Below are 23052 nucleotides of genomic sequence, written 5' to 3' on the forward strand. Positions count from 1 at the left end.
AAATATATTTTAACATACATTTAATATGAATTATCTCTCTGTGTGATGAAACAATTACAGTTTTAAATGTACAAGTCATTTATGTATAGAGAGATAGATAGATAGAACTAGTGACAACAATAAATCATTTTGTATTTTGTTCTTTTTACATTTTTAACACAATTACTTTTGTTTTGAGGTTGTGTCACCTGTATTCCACTTGTCTTATTGGTACCATAAACATCTTTTTTTACTAATAAGGTGGGCATATCGTCCTCGGTATATTCATAATTGACCTGGAGGCTTCATGGCTGTATGAGTTCAGCTGGAGCTGTCCAGGGTTTGATGGTGAATGCGAGCGTTTATGTTGCCTCATTTCCTGTATTTGACTCTCAGTCGAGAGAGAGAGAGAGAGAGAGAGAGAGAGAGAGAGAGAGAGAGAGAGAGCTAGCTACACACACACACACACACACACACACAGAGGGGGAGGTTGGTTCCTGATACCGAGACACGGAAAAGCAGGGGAGGGAGAATTACAGAAAAAGACGAGCGTGGAGAGAGGGAGACAGCGAGCAGGGGAATTACACTGACCGACACACACGCGTCTCCCAGCTGACTGCTGACATTGTTGACGCGCTCACTCTCCCAAACCTGTCACGAGCGAAACACTGGAGCTCCGAAGCATCGACATCGCGCTCCCCCAGAACTCATGGGTTAACAGGTATGCCTCTCTCACCTTTCCACTCTGTCTCTTAACAGCACTTCCTCCCTTCTGACCGCCGCGCAGGCTTCGGTCTCGGCGCTTTTAGTTGTGTTTTTTTTTTACGATCACGCTCGACTTGTCATCTGGATGTACGGCAGAGACACGAGCTCGCGCCCCAGCGCGGGGTTTCAGGTAAGTTCAAGTCGCGAGTTTCCGCGACGCCGGTGCGTTATTTTCGCGTCGTTGAAGTAGACTGCGTGACAGCAACCTGTTTGACGTCTCCAGGTGAGAACACGCTCGTGACAGACGATGCACGCGCTGCGAACAGCTGTCAGATGTGCAGCCATTCATTCCGGATAGTTTCATTGGAGTGATGGGAGACTTTCTTTTTTGTCTCGTCAACCTTTTTACGCGCTTTACTTCGCATTTCACCGGGAACTTAACAGCCCACGTTTCATATCACAACATTCGCCCTAAGTTTTAATCCTAAAATCGCGTCCTTTGGGGGTCAGTGCATGCGGTGGTGGTATTTAAATGAAAAGCTCGGCTTTGGCAGGCAGAGGGCTTAACCCCACTCTCTCCTCCCCTCGTTTAACCTCCAAAAGGGGAATTTCTCCAGCAGGAAATTTCTGCTGCGTCAACACCCTAAACCTACTACCAAAAAGGGAAGGGGATTTTTTTTTCAACTCACTTTACTATTATTTTACGTCCTGCATAATTGAATCCGCGCGATCGGAGCCTAATACTTCCCTCAACTTGAGGAGAGCGGAGTATATTCGAGCGTCCGCTGAGGGAAGCGTTAGGTGACAGGAGCGTTTCTCTTCGGGTTATTGTCTCTTTTTTTCCCCCCCGTCTGCCCCCTTAAAGCTGGTCAGTTCCGTCTTCCTCCATTTTCTCCTCGCTGACGGGTTGGTTTTAAGGGGAGCGACCCCACTTGTTTGACTCGCCGACGGCGGAACATCAGCGGGTTTCCAGATAAAACGTCAACAAAGGATTCGAACGCGCGTCTCAGAATCGTTTGAATCGAGCGTCAGGCGCAACAATGTATCGCTCGGCGCGTCTGTCAGAAGAACGTGCCACTCTGTATTGATTATCATGACGCTGGTTCGCGGCGTGGCGGCTCTTGTTTGCTACAGGTGCACCCCGTTCTGATTGGTTAGCTGGAAATATTTGTAACCGTTCAGGCGAAAATGTCGAATTCGGACTGATAAAATCAATAAATGATACTTACCAGTGCATTATTGTTATTATTATTTTTTTAATTGACCGCGCCAGTTTAACTTATTTTACATATAAGAACGTAAGTAAGTGGAGCTGTCACGCTTTTAACATCGCGCTCGTGTATTTATGGCGTTGTAAGTGTCTGCGGTGCAAAAAAATGAGTCAGTTGAGCAGAAGAACTGGTTATGTAAGGAACTGTCCTCATGCCCATCTACACAGAATGAAGCCAGTGGAAACATGACAACTTCCTTTTGCCAATCACTTTTTTAGGCTTTCTCCGCCTCTCTGACAGCCATGGCCTCAGTTTTAATTGAACAATGAGTTAATTAGTGTGCCAGTGGCGTTATTTATACTATTATTGATGTAAGGATTGTAATGTGCCTTGATGTTAGTGGTGTGTGTGTGTGTGTGTGTGTGTGTGCGATGCTGGCAGGTGTCTGTTGTAAGCAGAACAGCCCGTCCACCCCATCTCTCTCCTGGGATGGAAAACGGTAATTTTTAAGGTAGCCTAGAATGATTTAATGACACCATGTGCTAGACTTGTTACTGACCAAACCAGGCCAATAGATTCTCATATGGTCTTTTTTATCTGTTATATTAGGCACTAAAATATGGCCTTTTCTTTGCTTTCTTCTTTTACTTGACTGTAAAGTATGCAGACACCCCACAGAATTATAACAAAGCACTATCTAACTCTTATTCTTGCGGATAAAAGTGTAGTATGTGTTCCTGCAGACCGTGCAGATCAGCTTCAGGGGTTTGATTCCCATTGAGTACACAAACTATACCTTCACAGATGTACTTTTTAATACCGCCCAATGTATAAACCGATAAATAATTCTTTGATATGGCCACACACTATATTTGTGTATTTTTCATAGCAAGAGCTCTCATTCTAGAGGGCAGTGTTGGCGTTGCGTGTCCAGGTGTTTTCGTTTAATGGAGAATCTGTGTGTGTTTGTGTATAAGTGGGAGAACATTTAAGGCAGGAGGGGGCTCTGGTCCACTATGCATATAGACTTCCTCACAGGTGTGGTTGTATTGTGTCAACAGAAAGCAGGGGAGGGGAACTGGTTCCTACTGCATGGGGTAAAGGAAAGAGAGGGGCTGAAATAAGAGTAAAGAACAGCATTGTGTTCTAGGAACTGCTTTAATGAAGCCGAAATATCATACCTGTCCTCTCTCAGCACTTAATAAGCTGTTAAAAGAATATTAAACACAAGTTAAACTCTATTGTTAGCTTGCTGTTGATTACCACCGAGTATAATTTAACAAAGCCATCTGAAATGAACACTAGTTGCAGTAAAACACCAATAGCTTTTATTCTTTTTCAGTCAAATTATGACTACGGGGGGGGGCTTAATAATTAATAGACTTATTTTTTCTTACTATGTTTTGTCGTCAAAACACTTGTTCATGATTTGTTACATTATAATTGTTAATTGCATCACATAAGCTCTATACGCTTGTCATTTTGTAAACGTACTCTGTTGCACACCTGGTACAGCATTACATTGAGTGCCGTTACAAAATGAGAACTGATTCAAAGAGCGCAAAGACTAAATGCAAGTAAGCTAAAAATGGCATGTTTGCTTCAGCCCTTCGTTTAGAGCCTCTCGGAGATTTAATTTAAAATCTGCAATGCTTACAATAACCATCTCGTATTCATGTTGCCAGATTAATTTACTGGACATTTCACTTTGAAGGTGTCGCGAAACGTATAACATAATTTTGATGAAGTATTACCACAGGCGTATTTTTACAATCAATTTGAGTCGGACTAATTATGGAGTCCCTGCTTAAAACAGCAAATTAATGCCCAATAGACTTCTACAATGTTGAATGTTTCTATTGAAGTTGACAGTATAGAAGTTTCCAAAAGAACTTGTTTTTAACCCCGGATATTCTTTTAATATGCTGAATTATGCACGTCAGCGCCTAAAGCTCAGGTCGCGTCCCGCTAAATGAATATACAAAGTATGCTTGTTTAATATTTTCCCACTTTATATGTGGGAATCCACGGTGTTGGAGTTTATTTTAATTGTTTGTACTGCTATAATGTTTAAGCATACATGTTTAACATGTATGTGGATGTGCAAGTGTATCTTGAGGGAGGTTCAGGCAGTTAGTTGAACAAGAAAGTGCAGTGTGGTGTTTATTCAGGGTGGTTGCGGTTGTTAATCTGAACATTTGCACAGAAAGGCAAGATATGGGGGAGGAGGTGGCTGATGGTGCAGAGGGATAGAGAAACAGATAAAGAGGGGGTAGTTCAGCTGGCCGTGTGTGTGTGTGTTCATGGAGAACGGGTGCTGATGTGGGGAGGCGGGGGGGTATGGGGGTGCAAGCTGACACGACACACAGCTGAGTGTGTATGTATGTGTGTGTGGGTGGAGTGTGTGGAAGATGGCTGCTCTCCCCGGGCTGTGGGCTGTGTTGTGTGGGTAACAGGTTAGAAAGCATGAACCTGCTACAACACTGGGGACCTGCTTCTTCCCCCTCACTGTAAAGACCACACAAAGCCCGATATTCTGTTTATCAGCTTGGAAACACGCTGTGCATTAAACATCTGTACAGTACGTGTCTCGCGTGATGCTTCGCATCAATATTTAAAGATAATGCAAACAAGACTGTTCCACACACAATTGTTGCGTTTAATTTTTTATTTTACATTTACACCCTCACGCCAGATGTGCAATCAAACTCGTCCCTTACCAAAAAACTAGGAGTTCTTTTGTGTGAGCGGGGATGCATACAGGTGCGCTTCGCTCCCTAGAGCTGTTTGGGGGCCTGTGTGTGTGTGTGTGTGTGTGTATGGAGTGACAGCTGTGCTCATCAGCCACTTAGATGTGTTCATCCCCCTAGATTAGGCGCTCGGTGTGTGGGTTAAACCGGAGCCGACCTCCCTGGAACCGCCCCACAAAGACCTGTGTCCTCAGGTGCCTTGTGAATATTTCAGTGGGGGCTCTCAGGCTGTGTGGAAAGCCCTGGGGGAGAAACTGAGTGAAAAAAAGCCCCTGGAAATGAGATAGCATACCCTGGGCAAGCGCTTAGCAGTGGGCTTCACACTCCTAGGCTGAAAAAGAGGATGTGGTTGTGAGGTTTTTGTTTCTGTTTTTTCCTCTTCTTTTTCTCCTTGCACTCTTGGATTGTCCATCTTGTATCGTCGGTAATTCGCTCTCTCTTTCTCTGTCTCCTGGTGGTATTGTCGCGTATTCCTGCTTTTGGGTTTGAAAAGTAACAAACACACGCACACACAAACTCGGTTACAACACCCCCGCCTCTGTCACACTCTGCCGTTTCTGGCTTACTTTCTGACCACACGTGGTCTTAAATACAGGATGTTTACACACGGGGAGGTATGCTAACCCTCACCAGTTAAAACCATACTTGTCTTCATCCTCTTCAGTCCCTTTAACGTGGTGATTATGGGTTTAGAGTAAGTAGACTTTATCTAATGTACATCCCTGCTCAACTTCAAATGGGAGTTTTAAATAAAGTGTCACATATTGTAAATATGGCAAGTGTTTGTGACGGTTGCTAACTTTTTTGCAGCAGTAGTATCACACATTTGTGCGTGATGTCAGAGATTCAAATCGGATGACCCAGAGAGACGTGTTCATTCATATTTACACAAACTGCTAATTCAAACCGTCTCTCAGATCGCATGGTATCTTTATTCTGAATGATCACAATTACGACCAGGGTTGCCAATTCTGCATTGACCAATCTATTATAAAAATAATCTAAATGACTAAGGTAGTCCAAAAATACTTCAAATTTGGAAATAAAGTATTCGCAGTTTGTTCTGATGCACTTCTTCTCTTTTTTAGTGCTTGTCATGTATTTCTGCAAACAGTCTCTCTGACAGTCATCTAGCACAGTGTTATCAGTCGAGGGATATAAATTGTGGGATTAAAATACTTCAGTACAAGCTTTTGAGTCAAATATAATTTATGCAATGTCAAACCATTGAGACCAATACATTTGTTACTACGGTTCCCAATTAGATATTATCAAACCCCTCTATTTAATTGAGGCAGTAAGCAACCGCATATGTATCGTACCTAGCAACACCCTGGCAACATGATTTTTAAATGCCGAAACAGCTTGATATCTCAGCTTTTGAAATTGTCTTGAGGATCATTTGAGGAGACATATGTGAGATTACTGGGGTCTTTTCTCTGGAGAAACGCCTGAGGAGCAACCGAAGTGTGTAATATCTGTGCCAACCAGGACTGCAAAAATAATTTTCAAATAATTTTCATACCCACTAATGTTTCATTGTTTGGACAAACAGATAGCCCCGCCCTAAACTCAATTGGTTGAGTCAATGTTGCTGTGTCAGCCTGGATCGAGATGTTCAAACAAACAGAGCAGTGTTTTCAAAGCACCACAGGGACACACTGTTATACTTTTCAAGGAAATCAACCTAAAAATGCCTCTGCATACTAAGCTTGGATAAGGAAGTATTTTAACAAATCTTGTTAAAAAGCTCCATGTGCTCTTCAATGAAAACCATTTCTGTCAAAGAGTAGCAATTGAGATGCAACAAAAATAACAGAGCAAACAAAGAAAACAGGTTTATTTTAGCGCTCAGTTTTGGACAGGAAGACTATTACCATTTCAGACGTTCTCAGGTGAATCGGTGGACAGTCGGTTGTCCACTTTCCATAGCACTTTTGTCTGTCTCTTAAAAGCTCTGTTTATTTTTCAGAAGATGGTTTAGTCTGTCTCTATACTTTTCATCCCATCTTGTCTGCCAAGAGCTAACCATTAAGGGAGGGTGGAGACACTCCCAGCGCTAACACATTTACCCCACAACACCACAGAACGCTTTTCCTCCATGCTGTGAATTTCAGAAAGCCATTGCAATCATTGTTAGGGCGAAGGTTTCCTTTCTTCAAGACCGTCTCGATCTGCGTCTAAATGTGAGCATTGAAAATTCCCAAACCACAAGTCCAAGATGGTGTAAAGGGGGAATATGATACAATTTCAAGTTTTCCTTTCTCTTTGGAGTGTTACAAGTGTTATTAGTGCATAGATAACATCCCTCAAAACCAAATGGATATTCTTTATAAAGGTTATGACTCATCAACACCCCCCTAAAATGGCTTGTTCAAACATACCCCTACTTCTCTACATCACTGTGTGGGTTTATTTTCATAACACTGTCCAAATGTTTATGCAAAGAAAGAAGGCGGAGCTATTACTCTCCCTGTAGCGTTGCTGCGGCGCCATGTTCTGGAGACGTTGTGTTTCGTGTGAAATTGAAACTACTTTCTTTGTGCTTCCAAAAGAGGACACAACTAGAAATCATTGGTTAGGTTGTATTTCAACACTGTTCCTCAACAGTTCAACACAAATATTAGAGTGTGTTCAGAGCATTTACAGAGAACTGATTCTTGATCCTGACAGAGGAGCCTTTGCTGTCTGTACACAGAGACTACAAAGTGGATCAAACTCTGCAAGGACAGTCTGGTGCTTCGGACTCACAACCTTTAAGTAGGCTAAGTTACATTTTCTTATTAAAAGAACCTGCTACATACTATTTAAATGTGAGTTAGAGTTTGACGTTTTTACTATCACAAATGCAGACATGGTCATGTTAACAAGGCATCATATAATGCTGTGCATAAAAAGACAGTACTAAGTAATTATGTAACCACTGCATGCAACAAATGCCTTGTTTGTAATTGTTTTATTGCTTTTGTGTCATAGCACTGAGACGCGGTATCACATTGTGGTATGAGATAAAACATTTCCGTCACACACTTGAGGTTTTTGGCCGATCCTTCCCACTGGATAGCTGGCTAATCAGAGCACACCTCACTTTTTTAGAAAGATGAGCTTTGTACAAATCGACCCCAGTTTCAGGAAGGCGGGGCTTAGAGGAGAAACAATAATGTAGCGTATGTGGAAAATAATGTTTTTTTTTAAACGCATTACACCAAATACACAAAATAATGTTCTTTTTAGCAACACCATATGTCCTCTTTAAGTTCGCGGTGCACATGGATCGTATTCCCAAATCTATCAGATCCGCACTGCCTCATTGCTTAGCAGGGAGTAGATATGTAACGGACATTGGAAGGCCTCTGTTTTTCCAAATGTATTGTGTGATGTGCCGATCTGCATTAGTCCATTATCAAGGGTCGGTGTAATCCTGAGAGGAGTTCATCTCCAAGTGCTAAAGTGCTGTTAACAGGGCCTGTTTAACATTCAGCACTTCCCCCTCAACATACAATTATTCCTCTGCTCTTGCTATTAGCATGTAGCGTTTGTCTGCGTGCTTTTAATTGAACTGATTTAACGTATGCCAGATCAACTAGTTTTCGTTAATTAGTTCTGTCTTAAAAGTGCCATCAGAACATGAAATATTCATCACGCTGAAGAGGTACATTTGTGGCGGACGGATAAGTGTCTCGTATGGGAAACTCTCAAACGTGATGAGAGCGATTGCGCGGGCAGAAACCTGGGACTGCCGCTTTCGCTGTAATTTTCCTCTGTCTTGTCAGTTGTCAAAGTGCCTCAATAACAACTTGGATTCACACGCTGTGACAATACGCAAAAATTGCAGGCTGAATAATGCACAGCAAAACCCGTGTTGTCACTTTGATGGACGATGTCAGTCAGTTATGGACTGTGTCCTTCATGCTTGACTCCGTGATCGCCAGATCCGCTTTCCAGCCCTCCCCGATCGAGTGTGCACCTGATTGTTAGTGCTGGAGAAGGGGTGTTGGAAGTGGTACAGGTGTGCCCTTCGTGGCCCCATTCCTCTTTTCTACCTAGATTAAATAAAAGCCCTGATCTCACTCTGGTTCCAGCTTCCACGCCCTGCTCTCTGAGACCGAACACCCCCACTGCCAGGTGAGCGTGCAGCAGTGCCAGGCTGCATGGGAAAGTTTGCGCTGCAATTACGAGTTAGCTGTGAACACTGTGGCACACATTGTGTTTATTTTATTTTATTAATTTTTCAGGCCTTTTCTTTTTTGTTAAATGACTTGAGAGAGGTTAGGGTTCATTGAGAAACCTTTTTTTTATCTTGCTTTATGTTCATTTTTATGTTAATTTTTATGTCTAATAATATGTAGTGAACTTTATTATTGGGAATTTTTTATAGCATCCTCTGGCAGCCCCCACCGACTTCATCATTTGCAAAAAATGTGTGTGTGTGTGTGTGTGTGCCTGTCCCTTCTTAATCTATATTTTTTTATCTTGTTTTTCAGTTCAAATATCTGAACATACCTAAAACAACTTTGGATTAAATATGTAACACTGATTTAATGAACCAACTTGAATTGTAAATCTATTGGTATTTAATGAGCTTCATTCATTTTATTTTTAATTGCATTTCAGTAATTTTCAGCATTTTTTTTTCTGCACATTTAGACCTCCTCACCCTTTGGCAACCCCCACCGACTTCATCATTTGCAAAAAAGTGTGGGTTTTTTTATTTATTCACGGTTCAAAACACAAGGTGCCACCACAGTATTTTACGGGCCTTCTTGCTTTCTGAAACCGAAACGCGAGGAAAGGAAAGCGGTGAAGGTCTCTCCCCCTCCCATCCCACCCAAGGGGTTGATCAGAGAAAGTGTTGGTTGGACACTCGATACCGCCACCTCACAACGTGGGAATGTGTGACTTTCTTTAAAATTAGGTTTGTGAGGTGGGCGGTGTCGCAGGATGATCGTGATCACCAGAGCAACACGCTAGCCCTGCTATTCCTACTCCACGCAACATGCTGCAGCTTATACATCGCTCGCATATTTCGCCCGCCGCTAATCGAGCGACGTCAGCCTCTGCAGGTGACACCTGAGCTGCTCGCCGTGACTCAAAGCGCTGTGTGGCAAAATGTACAAAAGAATGAAAAACAGACAGTATGGGACAGGAGCGAAGCGTCTGGTGACAGGGTTGACTCTTGGCCACACTCGTGGTTACCATGGCAACACAAGCCTGGGTAAAAACACTGGCTATTGTTAAGCTACACTTGATTATCAAATATGAAACAAAAGAAGCTCTTAGAGGTAATGAATTATTTAGTAGGGTCATATCAGCCTTGAGGAAGTTGATACGCAATGTTTTATGGGTTAATATAAAATGCATTAATATCTGTTATAAGACTTGGAAGGCCGCTAATCTTTCCCTTCTCGCTCAGCCGCTTGCTTCTCTTTCTTTTCTCATGTTGTGATTACAAATTGTCAAACCGACTAAGTATAGCCACAGTTGTGTTTCTCTTCATTTTCTCCCACCAGTCCTCACCAGACAGAAGACAAAGGTGCGAAAATGCCCCTGCGTGACAGAAACACTGATCATAGGAGTCAATATAAGGCTCAGCGATAAAGATGACACAGAGCGAGAGAGTTTAGGGCCGTTAACAGTACTGACGCTTGCATCAATATTTCTACCTTGTTTTTTCAGCATAAAAGTCTGAACATACCTCTTAAACAACCCTTGTTTGCTTTAAATGAACAATTAAGTTAGACTGAGTTTTTATTTTATTTTCTAGTTTTAATCATACATCAGGTAACATTTAGTGAGCTTTACTTTTTAAAACAAGAAAAGTAATTAGCTAGAGGTGTGATAAAATATGCTTCGTTTAAGATACGGCGTTTAAAATCCGTCTTTAATGTATGTACATTTATTGTTTTTATCCTTAGAAATTTTTGCTAGAAAAACAAACTGATTATATAATCAAATTATACTGATTTAAATATGCAAACATAAATTTAAAGAGTGAAAGAGAGGTTGAATTAAAATTTTATTTTGCAGTTTAACTAATAATTCGGATTACATTTCTTGTTTTATCCTTAGAAATATTTGCAAGGAAAAAAGTAATGATTGGGAAAATACAATTTAATTTGATGTGTCCGCAATCTTGGAACAGTCAGTGTGTCATTATTTAGTCTTAAAGTGTATATAAGTCTGGATATAAAAAGTGCAGAGATAAAAATTTCTAAAGAAATTGGGTAAACTTTATGTACCTATACAAATCTATAGTTAGCACAGGCTGTTCCTGACCAGCCAATGCAGCAGTTGAAGATGTTTTCCCAGTGTTTTTTCCTCGTAGGCCGCTCACAATAGTGAAAATAACTTTTCTTAATATGTGGAGTCATCTGTAATTAAGGCATTCTTAGTTGATTTCCCAGATAAGCATACACGCTGTGGTTTTTAAGATGCTTTTAAAACATTGCTCTGTTTGAGCGTCTGACAAGCCTAACACAGCAACAGCGGCTCGACCAATGACATGGGTTGGGGGCGGGGCTATGTGTTTGTCCGACCAATGGCAGATGGGTTTGAAGTGTAATTACTTTCAAAGTTTCATGATGTTAGTTGCGGAAACGTCACACACCCACCGTATAAAGAGACTAAAAATGCTAGTTTTTCAAAATCATGATCGGTGATTTAAAGAGGGACAAGAGTTCATTAATACTTTGTGAGGTCATGCCGTTTTCCTCTCTGCAGTTTCTTTCTTTCACCGTCTATCTGTCTCTATTCTCTGCCACCCCCTCCTGTTCTCTCCCCGTCAGTTTAGTATTTGGCGAGTGTTAGTTAGGGGTTATCCAGTACGGATGATTTTCAGAAGGATGCCAATGTTTTGTTGACAGCCCAGCAGTCACGCTACAGACACCCCCTCCTTTCTGTCCACCTGCACCTCTCTTTCTCTTTCTCTCTTTCTCTCTGAGTCATTGACAGGAGCCAGTGTTCCTGATTATGACAATTAGCTTCCTGACAGACACCTCATGCCAGGACATGTTTGTGTGTGTGTGTGTGTGTGTGTGTGTGTGTGTGTGTGTGTGCTAGTTTTTAATCTGAAATTTTAAAAGCCTGTTAAATCGCACTTTAATCTGAAATTTTAGAAAAGCCTATTAAATCTATCTATCTATTAAAGAGATCCTCTATCTATCTATCTAATCTATCTATATATCTAGAATCTATCTATATTTCTATCTATCTATCTATCTATCTATCTATCTATCTATCTATCTATCTATCTATCTATCTATCTATCTATCTATCTATCTATCTATCTATCTATCTATCTATCTATCTATCTATCTATCTATCTATCTATCTATCTATCTATCTATCTATCTATCTATCTCTCTATCTATCTATCCTCTATCTATCTATCGTTCTATCGTTCTGTCAATCTATAATTCTATCATTCTGTTGTTCTATCTACATTTATATAAAGAAATTTAGTTTAGTAACGTTCAACTTTTTTTTTAGCATAGCTGAAATGATTTTTTTTTTTGCAACCACGTACCTTAAAAGGAGATTGGCATCATTTTTTTCTTCTTCAGCGTGTCAAGGATATGTGTGCCTGCTTAATAAGCGCCTAAGGGTGGACAGTGGTGATGAAAACTAAAATACGACTGTACAAAATCTCTATTAGGGAACTTCATAAAAAAATTAGCAGACAAAAAAAAGTGTTTTATTAAGTTTAAAAATGTAAAGCAACATTTAGCGAACCATTCTGTGAAGTTCGCATTCGTGGACCTTATCTGGCGGTGATGAGCCTTCCTGTTGTGATAATGGCTTGTCACAGCATGGTGTGTGAGGTTGTGTGTCGGTGTGTGTGTGCACAGGAGTGTGTGCTTACAGGAACGCCGTGCCTCAGTGCAGCGTGACAACGGCGGTTTGTTGTGACACCTCTCACGGCGCGAGCTCCAGGAAGGTGTTAAAGATGAGTCGTCGATTCGTGAGTAGCGGCAGCCGAGCTTTAGGGAGTCATCGGCGCACCATTTGGTGGATTTGAAACGATGACTCTGTGTGTGTGTGTGTGTGTATGTGTGGTAATGCGAGTGTACACTCATAAAAAAAAGAAAGAAGTGGGAGAAAGAAAGACAGCGAAAGAGAAGGAAGAGGTGGAGATCGTGCTGGAATTTGACTCCCACTCAGTAACGAGGCTTGTCATCAACCTCTCAACCCAGCGCTTAAGAGAACCCGTCCCTCAGCGAGGATGGTCAGATGAAGATACATACACCCATTCATTCAATTTAAACTATCCTCGTGGATCTCTTATTTGCAGTGTCACAACACACAGCACTATCCAGGCAGATGTCTGTGTCCAGACTGCACTGCAAAACTGCGTTTCCCGGTATAAAACACCCTTAAAACTAGATTTTCTGTCGGATGTTAACTTGTTAATTATTTTGTACTTTAATTAGAGGTATCTAACTGATTTTATTTACAAATAGAGATTACATAAAAATAATACTAATAATAATTCCTTCCTTTGAAGGCACTCAAAGTGCTTTATATTGTGGGGGTGGGGGGGGTCTCCTCATCCACCACCAGTGTGCAGCATCCACCTTGATGAGGCGACGGCAGCCATATTGCGCCAGAACGCAATAAGCTTATTGGTGTAGAGAAGACAAAAAGATGGAGCCAATCAGTAGATATGGGGATTGTTAGGAGGCCATGATGTTCAGAGGCCAATGGGCGAATTTGGCCAGGATGCCAAGGTCATACTTGTACTCTTTTCGAGAGACATCCTGGGATTTTTAATGACCACAGAGAGTCAGGACCTCGGTTTAACGTCTGCTGGCCTCACTAACACCTCTTCCAGCAGCAACCTAGTTTTCCCAGGAGGTCTCCCATCCAGGTACTGACCAGGCAGGCTCAGCACCGCTTAGCTTCAGTGGGTATTTTTTTAGCATTATTTTAATTACAATAAGCACTGTACACCGAATTGCAAAATCATGTACACTGTACACTCTAATGCAAAAATGATATATTGTCTTATTTGAAATAATTCATTGTAATGCTATTACCGCCTATCCTATTAAGTAATTTATAAGTAAAATATTTTACTATTATTTTGTAAATAAGTATTTAGAGGGGGGGTGTGCTTAATTGTGACTAAAATGATATGCAAATGCGGTGTAAACAATATTATGCCCTTAAATCAGGAATCAGTGTTTTTGTGGACAATATGCATTTTGTTTTTCTTTTGATCATGCGGTGAAATTTGACCTGGACATGTGGGCATGTTCTTGGCCGATATGATTCAGCCACCCATGTCCTTGTTGCCAGTAACAGGAGAAGATATGTGACAACCATGACCCCACACAGACAGAGGTTTTAGGAGCCCATATACACTGAATATATATATATATATATATATATATATATATATATATATATATATATATATATATATATATATATATATATAGTAGTATAAGTGTAACTCTGTATGAGTTCCAGCTCTCTTATGTGTGTGTTTCCCCATGTCATGACCGTAAGTCACCCTAGAAAATTTTCAGGATCCACCCCTGTTTATTTTACTGGCAAATCCAATCTTGACTCCCTCCGTAACGCCAACTCTCACGAAACAAAAGCCACTCTGTCAGGTTATCTCCTGCTAACCTCCCCTCTCTCTCTCTCTCTCTCTCTCTCTCTCTCTCTCTCTCTCTCTCTCTCTCTCTCTCTATCTTCCCCCCTACCATTTTCTCTTTTCATTTTCCTACAGTGGTAATGAGATGTTTCATTATTTGCATTTCACAGCTTTTAATAGCGAGAGAATTTAGGCTAAGCCCCGGGTTGTCGGAGAGGGAGCCTCCACTGGAGACACGGCTGGCTTCAGGGCCTCTGAGGCAGTGAATAGCCCAGAAATACACTAGGACAGAGGGAAAGAGGGAGGGAAGGAGTGAGAGAAAGATGGAGGACAAAGGCCAGATAGCGTCACACTGCAAGAAGTGCCACCGCCAAGTACCGGTTTAAGGGTGAACAGGTTAACTACTTTTTGCCTGGCATTAACATTTTCCACTGTGTTTCCATTGGTTAGAGGAAAAAGAGACTGGGTTTAAGGGGGAAAAGCGTTATTTAAGGTGATGTGTTTCAGTCAGGTGCGGCGTTTCAGTGCCAGCAAACTTTCTGGTGAGGGAGTCTGTCGCAGTCCTTCGAGGTGCAGCTGAATGGAAATGTTCACCAGGCGTTTGGGGGAAAGTGTGCCAGAGCGTTACTAAAGAGTAGAGATAAGGGCTTTGTGTGCCTGCGAGTTTGCATTGGGGATACAGATGTAAAGTACCTTTACTTCAGTAGATACCAACATGGAAGAAAATGGAAGTAACAATATCCCTCGAGTTTCTGTTTTGCCTCGTTGACTTCATAACCTTCCTGGAATCTCCACTTACATCCAAACTTTATGTTAAGAGAGACTGCCCCTGACAGTTTGCTAAATTTAATTATACTAGTTATTTTGCTGTAAATGTAGCAGCGAGTCATATGAATTATAGCAAAAATATTAATTCTGTTATAGCAGCTTTGCACATGAATATTAATTAGTCACGCTGACACATGCAGACTTTCTTATTAAGGGTGCTTCTTGATGGCAGTGACGAAGTTTTTTCTGCTGTAAAGGAAGAAAGTCCCTCAGTTATGAAAGTTTTGGTATGTATCATGGCTCGGTATGATTTTGGTACAGCACGGGGGAAAACTTAACAAAAATAGATTTTTTTGTATTAAACAGTATTTTACTGAATAGTTCTTTCTTGAAATAACTTCTAATTACATTTTTCTTAAGGATAAAAATCTACCTCAGCTTATGTTCTGAACTATAAGGTTGCATAAGGTTTTCTATTTGTTGAAATACGTTCAGTTACACAGTGGCTGCCATAACTTGTTTCATAACAGACAACGTGAAATATAATGAGGCTAATATTTCACGAAATGTTCTTTTTTAGACTTAATTTCTCTTGCGAACTAACAAGCTGTGAACATTGTATATAAAATGCTACATGACATTTTGTCGGCTATCCATGCCTGAAACATAGATTGTGTGATCATGTGAGGCATGAGATGTTCATTCACATTTATTTCAGATTAAAACTATTAGTAAGAGTTAGTATCTGCGCTGCCGTTTGAGCACAGCATGCACCATGCTGGCTATTAGAAACATTGCAAGTATATGTCAACTTATTCCGCTAAACCCAAACCTACCACAACAGTCTGAGAGTTAGCAGACATGAAAATAGGCAGTTATTTTCAGGGTGTGACGTATTAATGTCATTTTCCATCATCCACGCACATAAAATATGCATTTTCTGTAAAGGTTTTTCAGGTTGAATTGATTAATCTAGCTCAAACAGTAAAGCGTGGCACTAGCAACAAACCCCAAGCGCTCAAAAATGTTTGTTCGAAGGCGAAGTAAGGCATTTTGCATAAAAACGTCAGTTGTAAAAAGCCTCCGTTACTGTGTTTTGAAATCCTCAGTGGTTGTAGATGATGAAATGATGATGAATAAGCTGTGGACACGGAGACGAAAGGACGAAACGTTAGCGTGAGAGGGAATACCTGAAAGTTTCAGCAGGCGAGCTCAGGGCAAAGTCTCATTGAGAAGACTGGGATAGGACCTTGGAGGACCTCAGTTTAGCAGAGAGCAAGGCGGGACAAGGCCTTGATGTGAACCGGTAAACACTCCAGTCTCTCCGTCCCTGTTTCACACCACTCTCCCGACACTCTGACCTTTCCAGCTTTTCAGCACGGACTCACCTTCACTGCTCCGGCTTAATGCTCAAGAGGAGGTAAAGGAGGACGTGGCTGGGGGGAGAGGTGCTGAGCCGGGTGGAGCTGAGCGGAGGGGTTAAGACTCTCAAAGCCTTTTAGATCCGCTCTTGTCACATTCTCGGTGGTGTGACAGGCTCTTGTCACCTGGGCCAGCTGGAGTTTGGCCTAAAGACAGACACTGAGATAGTGCTGCTCAGTCTATGCAGAGATATAGGGTCAGCTCCCAGAGAGAACCAATCCAACCTTTTCTTCTTCTGCTTATTCTATTTACGTACGGTAATATTTATGTCCACTTTAGACATTTTACTACCGTAGCTAAGCAAATTTGTAACTGCATGTTAACTAAATATCATTAGGTTTAGGTTTACTAGAATACGTTGACATATACTTACAAAGTTTCTTATTATATGTTGTATGTGGTGGACCCATCAAAATAAAAATTATAAAGATATCATGAAGACAGTCTACTAATACTCTAATGACAATGTAGTCGCAAAGTTACTTACTGAAATAAAGTGTTACCCAAAATGCATCTTAAAATGTAATTTAATCCTGTGATGCAAAGCTGAATTTCTCACATAATCCTTCGAAAATCATTTTATTATGATTTGCTGCTCAAAAAAATCATTCACGATTTCCTTTTCTTGTGCTGCTTGATATTTTTTGTGAAAACCATTATATAAACAATCTGCATTCTTTCATGAATAGAAATGTCAAACACACAGCATTTATTTGACAGAAATCATTTGTGATATTACTTATTTCCTTAATGTCACTTTTGATCAGTTTAACAGATGCCTACTGAATGAAAGTTTTAATTTATAAAAAAAAAAGAATTAAACAGCTGTATAGGCCTATATAAAGACTTCTAAAGCCTTTTTTTCTTTTCAAGGCTTTTACATGCTACAAAAACATATTTTCTTTTAATTATCTTCATTTGGGAGCTTTTCTTAGCAAATATTCATGTGTGTAAGCAACTGCGTTGATTAACTGATCAGCATATTACAGAATTCAATTACATTTTTCATTGACTGCTAGTCTTAAACACTAAAAACGGCAGCAAAATGGCAGCACATGAAGTATCTGAAGTTTTAAGTCGCTCTTGCTGCAGTCAAATATATTTCACCGATGTCCCCCATGCTATTTATCTATTAATCATACTGTACCTGGAACAGATTGTACCAGAGAACATATCCTAACTCACTTCCATTTAGCTATACTTTGAGATTGAATTAATCAGTCTTTTGCCATTACATTTGCTATCATGATTTCATTAATATAAAACAATATCCATGCATTAAAGAGTATAATACTGCATATAATGCATGTGTTTATAGTTTAACATATATGAACACTTTATTTTAAGCTTTGCATGTGCTGATATCTCATTAATGAATATTATAAATAGCCTTAACCATCTAGTATTTGTGGATGTCGCGTATCAAAACACCTTTTTTTCTTTCTCATTTTGCTGGAGTCTATTTATATTGCTACCCTAATAGTTATAAATAGTGAGACTAAATGCATCCACCTTTTATCCTCAGCTCATTTATCTCTGTATTTGTCGTAACACTTGCATTCTTTGAGAATTTCTTCTAGATGTTTAAAAAATGTATAAATAATACCCCAGCGTTAGTGCCCGTAACCATATTTAGCTGCGCTTAATTCTCATTTGCTGTTTATTTAGTTTTATTTGGCTAATCTTTTAATACCAATACTCCTCGTTTAACGAGTCATTTACTCTTTTTTTTTTCGTCTCGGTCAGACCACATTTAAACAGCTGTTTGTTCAGTCAATTAATGATTTTACCACCAGCTGGAAAGCCAATTTGAGGGTATGCTTGTAGCCTTTCCCTAATTAAATTGAGCTGTTTTATGACTTAAAATGCTGCGGCTGAGCTTCGCGAAGCCATCATAAAACTTTCATGAACTTTGTAAAAAAAAAAAAAAAAAAGTTTCAAAATTGCTTTTCTATTTTTTTGTAGTTTTTGTATGTTGGCTGCTGTCGTAGCATACATTTCTTCTTTTATTTTTTTTTAAAGGCCTGCACCCTTTTTGTTCCACTTTGCCTGTTGCCAGCTCTGTGAAATTGGGGATTAACCCCTCGGATAATGGCCCTGATGTCCAGTTGAGTGGTTTAAAATGACTGGCTGCCTGAGAAACACACTGACGCATACATGACTTACACCCTCTGAGCGCTCGCTGTCTCCTTCTTCCTCCCACCCTTCCTATTTCCGCCACCTCCTCGTATGTCACGACTGTCCTTCCCACCATCATGCACAGAAACGCAAAGAAAAAGACAGAAAGATGGCCTTGTTTCCCTCGTCCCCTCCAAGAATATCAGAACCACCTCTACGAAAATAAGGAAGAGCGTACATAGACATATATGCGAGTGTGTGTGTGTGTGTGTGTGTGTGTGTGTGTGTGTGTGGCCGGAGGAACCCAGTCACTCCAAATCTGAGTGTTTGCGGGTGACAGGGACTGTAAGCGGTGGTGGCACTCTTTAACACTCTATCCTCGGAGACTTAGGCTGCTCTGGCCTCCATTCTTTGCACATTTCTCCCCTCCAATCCCATTACGGGCCTAAGCCTAACCTTAACCTTACTACTAGCACTTCTTACACCTTCTATTTTGGTGCGGACTAAAGCTGGGCCGCAGTTAGGCTGTAAACTGTGAACTCAGTGGGTGCGATGTATAAGACAGGGTAGATAATATCATGATGTTGTTGCTCCTGGTGCTGAAACATTGATGGATAGTGGTTATCAAGCCTTATTAAAGCAATTGCTTCCAATCATGTATAATCATCTGAACAACACTGTTAGATGATGTAGTTTTACAGGGATTTTTTTTTTTCCGGACAATTTCACTGTAATTGAATGCAGTCCGAGAGCTTCATTTAAAGCCATCATCAGCCTACTTTTGAAGAGCGTAAAAATCCTTTTTTTTTAAAGTCAACATCAAAATTGACCCTATTAAGTTTCTGGTCATGTTATGAATGACAAATCGGTGCGCAGTATTTTATTATTCACAGACACTTTTTACTGTCATATCAAGTGCAGAAGTATAAATTCAAGATATACCCTACACTAAAACGAACTCTTTAATTTGCTAGTTTTGCGATGAAGTTTAAAGTGCCCCTGTTATTGGTTATGAAAGGTTCATATTTTAGTTTTGGGAGACTCAAACAACTGGCTGACAAGCACGCAAGGTCAAAAACACTTTTTCTTATTTTCTTATAATATGCATTTATTTCTACCTTATTTGTTCAGCGACTTCCAAACGATTCATTCAGCTGTTGTGATTGGTCGATTCCTTTCAAAGCTTTTAACCGCTCCAAAAGCAGCACCTAGTGGCAAAGATTGAATCTGCATTTTCATTTTGAAATTTTAAAAAACGACTCCTTTCAGAGTCGACTCTTTCTTTTGAGAGACAATAACTTTATACACTGCACTTTCAGATTTAAAACTTTGCGGGATGTTTTCGTTCACTTAGAGCTGTTACATTTTTATATGGGAACTTTAACGGCCATTTTAAATATCTCCAAATATTATTCTTGCGTGAAGCCTCTTACTAAATATGAAGTATCTGCAGCCGCACTTGCGCTCTGTATGGTTCACTAAGGCTATGTGAACCTGCTGTCTATTATGTGTTTCTCATTTTACACTCTTCCTTTTTGTCTAACAAGCTTCAGATGCTATAGTTCCAGTGAAGCAGAAAATCTGATTAGTCCAACTGCATTCTGTCTCATTCAGTGTTTAGCCGTGTTACACGTCTGTCAATTGTGTTGTTTATGTTTATTGTTGTTTTGCACTTGATTGCCCAGATTGTCATGTAACTCTGTCGGCCAACGAAGAGATATTAATATTCATTGTTGGTTGCACAGTTGAAGTAGTTCTGAATAGTCACATGAAAAGAACTGACTAATTTGGGGAGCCTGGGGTGCAAAGTGCTGTTATTTACTGAGCCGTTACTACTCATTGTCAGAGAAAAATAAATTGGTCTTGGGGGTTAAAAGGGATGAAAAGATTCTCTGATGTTAAAGGGATAGTCTGTACAAAAATTCTGTCACCTTTAGACTAGGTACAAAGCCACTAGGGTGGTATTCTTTCCAAAGGTGCTAAATTGCACTGTTTAAGTGCTAAGATGTTACCATTTATGTGCTAATATGTACCTTCAAGGTAGTAATATGCATCTTTTACAAGGTGCAGAGACATGCAATTTAAAAAAAGGTTCTGCCCTGTGATAGTGTTTGGACCTTTTTTTCTGGAGAGGGTATGTGTTCCAAATAAGTTAGAATTTTCTTTCTTAAATAGAACACAAAGGGGAAGATTAATAGAAAGCACAAAAAGCACTATAAAAGTATCAAAAGTAGCCAAGTGCATCACATTTTAGGCCAGCTATCCCTTTAAGTCACTAACATTGTTCAGTTTTTGTTCTTTATTAGAATGAGTCAAATAACTGCATTATAGGCAATCAAATCAAAAAAGCCTCAAGTGAAGCAGTTGGAGGCTAACTTAAAACTATTAAAAGAAAAAAAAAGTCACTTGTCACTGTCATTCTCTTCTTGCAGTCTTCCAAGTAAGGTGTATTTGTACAAGTGGACATGGGAGAGGCAGAGGATTGATTTGATCTTACAAGCCATCAGGTTGAGAGGAACTTTCCTAAACATGACCTGAAGTGTGCCGGCCCCGCAGCAAACGCTGCTGTCACTATAGTGAACGGGAGCTGTCACGCTGCGGTCGGGCCGATGCGAGCTGACAGCCTGAACGCTCACAAAACAAATCATGGCCCCATTTGGTAACACTCCATGTCCCTGCGATTTAGCCCCAACCAGGACGGCTTCTGTGCTGCTCATAGAGGATGCTAGTGGGGAAGTCTAGCCTATTGGGGATATCTGTGTGTGTATGTGTGTGAATATGTAGGTGCATGTTCATGTAAGAAGTTGCATCTCAGTGAGTGTGAGTGAAATCACGGTTAGTGAGAGTTCATCTACTCATTGGTCTATGGGATAACCTTACAAAGACATTTCAAGATATTTCTTTAATATATACTGAACCTCAGGCCCTCAGAGATGTAAATGATTTTGTTATTATGAGAGTCCAAACTGCTGATAAAAAGGTCACAATAATACACTCCGCTCCATTCCAAACATCCTGTGAAAGGAAAAGTAGCATTTTTGTAAGAAACAAATCCATCATTAGAAGTTCTATTTAGTGCTCAATTTGATGGCGCCCATTCACTTACATTGATATGCCTGTAGGTGGCATCAAGTCTGTATGAGTGAATCATTTAACCAATCAAATCAATCAAAAACACTGATTCATTCAGGAATGAAAAATAGTCGTCTTGTATGAGTCGTTAAATCATCCACTCAACTGATTAAAGTAACAACAAAACAGCATATAATATTTACTAAAATGTAAGTTTTTTTTGTATTGAATTGTTGTATAAATGCAATTTTACCACTTGCTTAAATAGGATTTTTTTAATTATAGCAGTGACTTTGCATTCTAGAGATACTATACAATCTTGCTTGTGTTGCTTTAATAACAATTTAAAACAAATTAACCATTAGAATGTAAAAATAATAATAATTTCAAAGTTATTCCCAACCGTTTTAACCCCTTAAATGCCCAGGAATCTGCAGTTTTTTTGCAATTATTTTGGGGTAATCTGTCAAATTGTGTAAAATATATGATTAAATATTAAAAAATGGTTAAATGGAGCTGAGAGTGCTTCACTGTTATGATAGCCAACAGCATAATCAAATTGTCCCAAATATTTAATAAACAAGAAACTAAATTCTGCGGGAACCCGCAGGCACAGATTGCACTTGGGCCTCGCAATCAAGAACTAGATGCTTCATTTTAAGTGTGCAAGACAACTTTAAAATATAAATAGTGTAGTGTGACTATTGACAGTCCTTGACATTGCTGGTAACCTCTTACGCATTTCGAAAAGTCTTAAGATTGATATTAAATCAAGTGAAGAATTGGATTTTCATGGAGCGCAGCATCAAAATCTAGAAATTTTCACTCATCACGTAAAACCTAACTTCATAAAAGACGCCTACCAGCAGAAAACCTGACAGAAGAAATTGACCATAGCTTTAAGTTGTTATTACTGAGGTCTTCTATCTCCGTAAAAAGTCATTTAAGCACTAAATGTCACTAAAATGCCATTCTGAAGCAGGTGACATGCATTGGCCAGCTCTGATGGCTTGAGGCTGATTGTCTGCTGGGCTACAGCCATCACCTTTCCTCGCTAAAAATGAATTATCTGTTTGGCAGCTCCATTTTCCACTTTATTATTCAACTAACTCACAAAATGGTAATTAAATGAAACAATTTAGAAACAAAAAAGAGAAAAGTGAGAAGAGGAGAGGCGATGATTGTGTTAAAGTGCTTTACACACTCACTGGGTGATTTTATTTGGCAGCTAATAAAGCGAACAGAGAAAAACATCATGATTAAAGGGTTGAACAGTGAACACCTGAGCATCTCTGCTATAATCATTAAGATAGAGAGATGGGGGAGGAGAGTTAGACGAGGCAATGCATTGTTCTTGAATGTGCACAGAGGAAAGAGAGAGAAACTATAAACACAAGACACACTCAGCTGGGAAAAGAGGGAAAGC

At 40.1% G+C, this 23052-nt stretch overlaps 1 protein-coding gene across 2 annotated transcripts in view; it reads left to right on the forward strand.

Moving 5' to 3' along the window:
* Positions 1 to 434: 434 nt before the first annotated feature.
* zbtb46 (zinc finger and BTB domain containing 46) overlaps positions 435 to 23052 on the forward strand; it is a 69992-nt gene continuing 47374 nt past the window's right edge. Inside the window, exon 1 of one of the 2 annotated variants that reach the window (XM_043224713.1) lies at positions 435 to 700. The gene's annotated coding sequence lies outside the window, so the exon portion shown is untranslated. The remainder of the gene's footprint in view (positions 701 to 23052) is intronic. The other variant, XM_043224714.1, reaches the window with a different exon arrangement.

The sequence above is a fragment of the Puntigrus tetrazona genome, chromosome 23 (assembly GCF_018831695.1).
Source record: "Puntigrus tetrazona isolate hp1 chromosome 23, ASM1883169v1, whole genome shotgun sequence".
Classification (NCBI taxonomy): Eukaryota; Metazoa; Chordata; class Actinopteri; order Cypriniformes; family Cyprinidae; genus Puntigrus; species Puntigrus tetrazona.